Below are 8,810 nucleotides of genomic sequence, written 5' to 3'. Positions count from 1 at the left end.
TATATTCACACAATGGAATACTATGCTGCATTGAAAAACAAGGAACTCATGCAATATTATTCAAAATGGATGACCCTGGAGGACATATGCTGAGTGAAGTATCTCAGTCACAAAAGGACAAATACTGTACGGTGCCACTGTTGTAAAACTGGACTGACCTCTGGGTTGCAGGGAGACTGAGAAAGATGAGTTCAATAATGTATACTGCATTAAAACAGATATGAGGGAGAAAACTGTTTAAAAGGGACATGTTATTAGGTATTTTTGTCATGACAGGAGTCCAGAGTGAAGGCTGCATAGTGGAGTGTACCTGGGGAGAGAAATTGTAAAACAATGAAAGAATTTTTCTTTTACTTTTCCAAGAGGGGAGTGCACTAGGGGCGAGGGTTGGGAGGGGGGGAAAGTGCAACAGTGAATGAACAGAAATCCAAAGTCTCTGTACATTTTCATTGAAATTAATAGTTTTTTTTTAAAAAAGAGGGGATATTACCTGCTTTAAATAGAGCACTGGTGGTCTCGTAGTAAAAGTTGTCCTCCTAATCTATCAAGTTGTCCAAATAGTTTGAATCCACCAGTTGCTCTATGGAAGAAATATAGGCAATCTCTTCCCATGTGATTTATAGCCTTTTTACTGCCTTTGAAATGTGTGTACATCTTACAGCTGTTCACTATACATATTCAGTCTGTATGCGGAGCAAAGAAAAAAAAAGAAGCCTGGTTTCACCCTCTCTAGGATGAACCTGTTTATTCTTTTATCAGTCCATGGTATATTCAAAACTCTTCTCCAGCATCATAATTCAAAGGCATCAATTCTCCTTCTATAATCCTTACTCATTGCCTAGCTTTCTAATGCATAGCATATGCACCTTAGTGTCCAGAATGACATCATTGGTCTTCAGTATTTTGGAGAGGTCTCTGATGGCAGACATTCTAATGAAATTAATCTTTTAATTTCCTGGCTGCTGGTACCAAGAGTGTTGATTGTGGAGCAAAGCAAACTGAAACTGTAAACGATCTCTGCTGAATTCTACTGTCCAGAATTTTGTTGAGGATTTTTGCATCTATGTTCATGAGAAAGATTAGTCTATATTTTTTTACCTTCATGGTGTCTTTATTTGTCTTTAGAGTCAGGTATATGTTTGCTTCATAGAAGGAGTCTAGGATTATTCCATTGTTTTCTATTTTCTAAAATATTTTATGTACAATTGTTGACATCTCTTCCTTGAATGTTTGGTAAAATTCACTAGTCAAACCATTTAGTCTAGGGCTTCTTGTTGTTGTTGTTGTTGTTGTAAGTTGTTTTATTTCAAATCTTGTTCAATGTCTTCTTTCATAATGGACCCATTCAGGTATTCTACTTCAGTCTGTGTCAGTTTGCATGGGTTGTGAGTTTCTAACTATTTGTCCATTTCGTCTGGGTTTTTGTATTTGTTTGAGTAAGATATGAAATTTCATTATTAATCTTTTAATTTCATTGGTTTTTTTGTGACATTACCTCTTTCATCTCTTATTTAAATTATTTGTATCTTTTTCTTTGTTAACTTTGCTAGTGATTTTCTATTTTATTGACCTTTCCAAAGAACCAATTCCTGGTATTGCTTATAGTTTTAATTGTTTTTCTGTTTTCCTTGACTTTTTTGCAGGAAGTCCCTCAAGTCTTCCTCAGTTTCAGGAAGCAAAGTTGCGCCATCTGCATAACGTAGGTTGTTGATGAATCTTCCTCCAGTCCTGATGTCACATTCTGCTTCATAAAGTCCTGCCTCTGGAATGATTGAAAACGTTACCAAGAAAGGATGCATCACTGACACACTCCTTCCTTGATTAGCTGCAATAAAGTCGTCTTTATCTCTTGGAACCTCATGCATTACAAAGGATAATTGCTCCATTGGGTTTTCTTGACTGTAATCTATGGAAGCAATTCTCTAGGCCTTACTTCAGTAGAGCTGTTGGGTGGGTTTTTATCCTCATCCACTGATTTAGCAGCCAATAAATAGCAAATTGCTTATATCACACAGGCTCCTTGGAGATATCTACTGATTACATAAACATCATTGGGCCCAATTCTTACTGCCTATGGAGATCATGTCTCAAGAAACCTGTATAAAATATACTGATCTTATGCTTACAAGAAAGACTATAAGTAATAAAATCCTTCATTTCTTTTTTAATTTATTTCATATTGGTTTGCATACAAAATTGGCATTGTGTTTCATTGGTATACGTTATGTTTCAGGCATTCCTTCATTCGTATTATGTTTCATACAATCATTTGTATACATTTTCTTATAAAATTAATCACCATTGATCTATGCCTACTATCATTTCATATTTTCAGGTCCCCATTGGGTTTTCCTAATTCCTACACCCTCCCTTCTGCCCACCAAACTCATTTTCTGCCCACTTGACCCCAATTCTTTCCCCTTTTAGACTTTTATACACAGCTTGTAGACTTTATATTGGGGTAGAATATCACACTTTTAGAATTTTTTATGGTTTTGTTGGCAAAAATGAGATGTTGGTCAATATTAGCTCCCTAGAACAGAAAGAATGAAGAATAAACAAGCCAATAATGACATTTGAAGTAAATTTAAATAATCAATAGCAGATATGTTTAACAAATTGCATAATCAACCATGTAATAAAAGGACTCTGTAGTTATTGACTTGTAATGAGGAGAATTGAAGAAGATGGTGCCAAGGCTGTTGCTATTTTTTTAGATTGGAATTTTATAGAAAGTTGGTGGTTTATTATAATAAGTAGTTATACAAGTCTCCAGTTGCTTCATGGAAGAAAGATAAGGCAATCGACTTCATAACGATTTATAGTTTTGGACACTCTATGGACGGTTCTGCTATGTTTTACAGGATCACTATGAGTTGGATTCAGTTCAGAGTCAGTGTGTTTTGGCTTAGACAATTTTGGAGATGTGAGACTGCTATTGTCAAAATAAGTGTAGCAAATCATTCTAACTTTAAGTGATTCACCTAGGAAAGAACAGTGATATAAAGCTTACTAAAAAAAAAAAATTGGAAAGCATATACTGCCCAAAGTAGATCTGTGTGGAAATGATAGTAAATATTACCAGAGATTTTATTTTTCTGAGATTTTTATTACCTGTGGTGGATTCTGGCTTATATCATGGGAATTTACTGTTTTAAATTGGTGCAGGATAGGGCAAGGTTCAGATCTGTTTTGCATAGGATTACTATGAGTCATAGATTATCCCCAGGGAGACTTCTCTCAGATGGACAAACTTATAGGAAATGATAAATAGAGTGTTGACCAGTATGTGAACTTAATCTGTCTTAGGTTGAGTTTTTAAAGCAGATGAAAGGAAACTACTGAAAAATGAGAAATTTACCTAAAAGAATCAAGATAAATAACTCCTTGAGGTTATTAAGTATATCATCAGGTCCCCTACAATAGAGATTTAGATGAACTCTACCCAAGAGTAGTTTATTAAGCTGCGTGCAACTGCTAGATTTCTTGAAATAGAATGCATATATGTTCTGCTTAACTGTGCAGAGTTGTTTTATGTTCTGCAGTCCTTTAATTTTTCACTTCTCCTTTCACCCTTACTTCAGCTATTTCAATGAAAAGATGATTAGAGATGGTATTGAGGTTTCTGGATCTTCAAAGGGTTTTAGAATCAGTATGCATACATCTAGTTATGCTAAGGGAATTCAGAATGGGGAAGGGTTCAACTTCAGTTGATCTTTGAGGACTGTCCATCATGATATCCAATTCCAAGGTTGAAGAACAGCTAAATGCAGTTAAAAGAATTGGAGCAAGTCTCACAGTAGCAACAGGAAGCTGATGCAAATTCATGAAACATTTCTTATTCGGCCAAATAAATGGTCTCTTTGTGTGGATTCCACATTTGAATGCACACTAACAATTTATTAATTTATAATATTAAATTGTATATTCCTGAGCCATTAGCCCTGTAAGTAAATTTATCGAATAAGAAGGAGAAATGTTAGTCCTTTTGGAGCGCCAATAAACATAATGATCCCTTTGAGCTCTTCCTATGCCTAATTATTTGGCTGGTTGGAGCCTCTGGCTATGAGAAGTAGCTTTCATCCAGAAAGGCCTCTTGGGGGTGTTTAATTTATCCTTGCTTGACTCAATTTCACAATAAACTCTTCTTTGAAAGCAACTATTAGCTTTTGGGATCTTATAAAAATTGAATTCCTGCTGGCTTTGTGACTCTTGCCTGGTTTCTCACTTTGTTGTTGTTTTTAAATGTCATGGAGATGCATAGAGAATCTATTCTTTACAAAACAAAACAATGTCCTGTCCTACTCCATTCTTACAATCACTGCTGTGTTTAAATTGTTTAAAGCCATTGTCATGTTCACGGCCTCAATACATTTCATGACAGAGCTTCCTCTGCTGCGCTCATCTTCCACTTTCTTAAGCATGAGATCCTTTTCTAGGGACTGGTCCCTCCTGATTACATACTCAAAGCATATGAGATGAAGCTTCAGTATCCTTGCTTCTAAGGAACAGCCTAATTGTACATCTTCCAAAACATTTGTTTATTCTTTTGGAAATCCTTAGCATATTCAATATCTTTCACCAATAATACTATTATTCAAAGTTATAGGTTCTTTTTTGATATTTGGTATGTATTGTCCCACTTTCATATGAATGTGAAACAATTGATAATACTCTGGCTTGGTCCAGGTAAACCTAGTCTTTAAAGTGGCATCTACCTTTTTTATTACTTTTAAAAAGTCCATAGCAGCAGATTTGTCTAACGGAATGCATCATTTAATTTCTTGCCTAGTGTTTCCAAGGTTGTACATTGTCCATTCCAATATAATGAAAGTCATGACAACTTCAAACTTTTTATGGTTTATCATAATGTTGCTTTTGCTTGGTCTAGCTGTGAGAAATATCGTTCCCCCACCCTTCATGTTCTATGATGGAAGTTATATTCTTTGGTGTTCTTCAGTAAGTGTTTCTGTTCTTCACTTCCCGTAATCAGGATTGTATCATCTGGATATCATAGATTGTTCATGAGTCTTCTCCCAATCTCAATGCAAAATTCTTCTTTACAACTTCTCAGATTATTTGTTCAGTATAAGCAACGACTAAATACAGTGAAGGGATGCAATTCTTCACTGGCACACATGACACAGACAACTCTTTGTGACACACACCTTTACAGATTTTAAGCCATGCAATGTCCTCTTTTTTCCTGTTTGAATGACTGCTTCTTCATTCATGTACAGGTTCTGCAGAATACATCAAGTATTCTGGGATTTCCATTCTTTGCAGTGTTATTAATAATTTATTGTTACTCACACAATTGATTGTTTTTACATAATTATTAAAACACAACAGCTAATTTTTAATAATATTGAGCAAGATTTTATTTGTATGGAATATTAATGACATTATTTGATAATTTCTTCATTATTTTGCAATAGTTCTATTTTTGGAATAGGCATATAGTTGAATCTCTTCCAGCAGATTGATCATGTAGCTGCCTTCCAAATTTATTAGCATAGGAGAATGAATATAAACAGGGATGTGTCATTATTGAAATATCTCAATTACTTTTCTGTTGATTCCTACAGACTTGCATTTATTCTTTTAGTACTATTGGATCATATGCTACTTCCTAAATGGTTCAGTACCAATTCTTCTTAGTGCAATGATTCTACATTCCTTCTCTCTTTTGACAATTCTTTGCTGTTCAATGTTTTGCTCATAAAATCCTTCAGTATTGCAAGTTGAAGCTTCAGTTTTTCCAGTTCTTTCAACTTGAGAACCTCTTATCCTTTTATTTATTGTTTTTTAACTGCAGGTCTGTATATTTCATTATGATTCTTTGCTTTGTCTTCTGGAACGTTTTCTGTTTAGCTCTTGTACATCATTTCTTATCTCCTATTTGATTTAGCTTCTCTTTGTTCTAGAGTAAGTTTTAGAGTCTCATCTGAAATCTATTTTGATTTCTTCTTTATTTTATGTCTTTTTAATGATCTTTTGTCTTCATCATGTAGGATGGTGCCATTCTACAACTCTTCTGATGTTCAGTCTTTTGTGGTCAAAGCAAATTTCTTTTTAACATGGTCTCTAAATTCAATCATATTTTGGCTCTAATGGATTTGTTTTCAGTTTCTTCAGCTTCAATTTAAACTTAAAAATAAGAGTTGAGAATTCTAATGCTTATGGAAAAACCATCAGGCAATCATTTAGTCCTTAGATGACTGGGGAGATACCTTTGAACTGTAGCTCCCTATGTTTTCTCTGGATACCTGGTGTTTTATAATAGATATTATTTTAAAAATGGTATTTAAGGCTTTAAGGATGATGCTATTCTCCTTCATCTGGTTTGCATTGTTTGATGTGGACTCTTTGGTAATTTGTCCTCTAAATCTTATATCATTCTTCTTTGGCTGTTTTAAGGCTTTCTTTTTTTACATCCTTTTTTGAAAAAACATTTAACTTTGTTGTGCCTTGGTGCAGTGTTCTGCATTTTTATTGTGCTTGAGATTTATTATACTGCAGTGAATTTATTGTGAGTAAAATTTTATCTGTGGATTTATTGCTTTCATTGCAATTCAAAACATTTCGAATTCTCATATATTTTTGCTCTGACTCCCCATCTCTAATCTCTCCTCTGGGCAACTGGATTACATGTACATTGTTTTTAGGTGCTGTCAGTTCAATTATGACTCATACCTGAAATTACACAGTAGAACTACCACACAGAATTTTCTGAATGGTAAATTTATGGTAGTGAATTATCAGGATATTGTTTCCTGGAGGTGATGGTGGTTAAAATCACCAGACTTTCAGTTGGCAATCTACTGCTTACATATCACACAATTAGGGTTCCATCCATACATTTTCAAATACAAATAAAACCAGTATGCTGGTGTCAGTTTCAACGCATAGCTACATGTCATCAGTTTTCTGAGGTTATAAATAATTTTTTTAAAAAATTATTTTTATTTTTTATTAGTTTGTATACATTGCATACACAATTTGTATTAATTGTGTTTCACCTGTATACAGTGTGCTTCACTCATTCCTCTATTTATGTTGTGTTTCAGATTACCATTCCCATACCTTTTTACATAGAATTTTATATAGTGTTTTATAGAATTAATCACCATTCATCTATGTCCAGAACCAATGAGTACCTGAAGTTATAATTCTTACTGGGAACAAACTGTCTCATCTTTATGAATCATAGAAACTAATGGATTCAAATTGCACTAAGTCATTTGAATTATTTGTGTCAATGTTCACATTTCTATTTCCCTTCTAATCCTTCCAATCTCTGAATGTACAGGTTTTTCTTTTGGAATGGCTACTGTTACTTTGTCCTAAAGTTCACTTGTCATTCTTCTTTTGTGTCTAATTCAATGTGTTTTTGTCTCTCTCATGTCTAAAAATTGAATTTGAGCCTTTTGTAAAATATCTGCCTCTTTTCACTTAACATATGCTGCTCTTTTTCTTAAGTATATGTGAATCAATTCTGGTACAGTGACTGTGTATTTCCTTCATCTTCTTTTGATGTTTCTGGGTCACTCAATATAGTTCCCATAGCATCTTTCAATATTGTGTCATGAGGATTAAATTTATTTTTTAATTCTTTCAGCTTGAGAAAATTTCAAAAAGTATCATATGAACAGGAGTCAATGGGAATGAAAGAGGAAACGGAAGCTGCACTGAAAGCATGGGCAAAAATAGGGCACCAGGAATTGATGGAATATCAATTGACTTGTTTCAATTAACAAATGCGGCTTTGAATGCACTCACCAGTCTATGCCCGGAAATTTGGAGTACAGCTGTCTGGCCAACAGATTGGAAGAGGTACATATTTGTTTCTATGCCCAAGAAGTGTGATCTAACTGAATGTGGAAATTATTGAACAATATAATTGACATCACATGCTAGCAAAATATTGCTGAAGATCACTAAAAAATGTCTGGAACAGTACATATATAGAGAATTGCCAAATTCAAGTGGGATTTAGAAGAGGCTGTGGCACCAGGGATATCATTCTGATGTCAGATGGATCCTAGGTGAAAGTAAGAAATACCAGAACATCTATTTTTGTTTTATTAGCTATGCAAAGGCATTTGACTGTGTGTATCAGGCCATGTTGTGGCTCACAGTGAGAAGATCGGGAATCCCAGAGCAATTGATTGTGCTCATGAGGAACCTATACCTGGATCAGGAGGCTGTTGTGTGAATGGAGCAGGGGAACACTGCACAATTTTGAATAGGGCAGGGAGTGTGTCAGGGTTGTAGTCTATCTCCATAACTGTTCAAACTATATGCTCAGCAAATTATTCAAGAATCTGGACTCTAGGAAGAGGAATGTAGCATCAGGTTTGGAGGGAGACTCATCAATAACCTGAGTTATGCCATTGACACAATCTTGCTTGCTGAAAGTGAGGAGGACTTGAATCACTTGTTGCAGAAAATCAAGTAATGCAGCCCTCAGTATGGATTGCATCTCACTATTGAGAAAACAAAGATTCTTACCACTGGACCAATAGACAGTGTCATGATGGATGGAGAGGAGATTGAAACTGTCAACAGTTTGATCTTGCTTGGATCCACAATTAATACCCTTGGTATTAGCAGTCAAGAAAGAAGGAGATGCATTGCACTGGGAAAATCTGCAGTTACGGACCTTTCTATATTATTGAGGAGTAGTGATGTCAGTTTGAGGACTAAGGTGTGTCTGACTCAGCCCATAGTCTTTCTAATTACTAGTTATGCATCTGATACCTGAACAATGTATAAGGATGATCGAAAAATAATTGATGTTTTTGAAC

Source organism: Elephantulus edwardii, unplaced genomic scaffold (genome assembly GCF_000299155.1).
Source record: "Elephantulus edwardii isolate Elephantulus edwardi_28Jun2011 unplaced genomic scaffold, EleEdw1.0 scaffold00012, whole genome shotgun sequence".
In the NCBI taxonomy this organism is placed as follows: domain Eukaryota; kingdom Metazoa; phylum Chordata; class Mammalia; order Macroscelidea; family Macroscelididae; genus Elephantulus; species Elephantulus edwardii.
Note: the sequence above shows the minus strand (reverse complement) of the source record.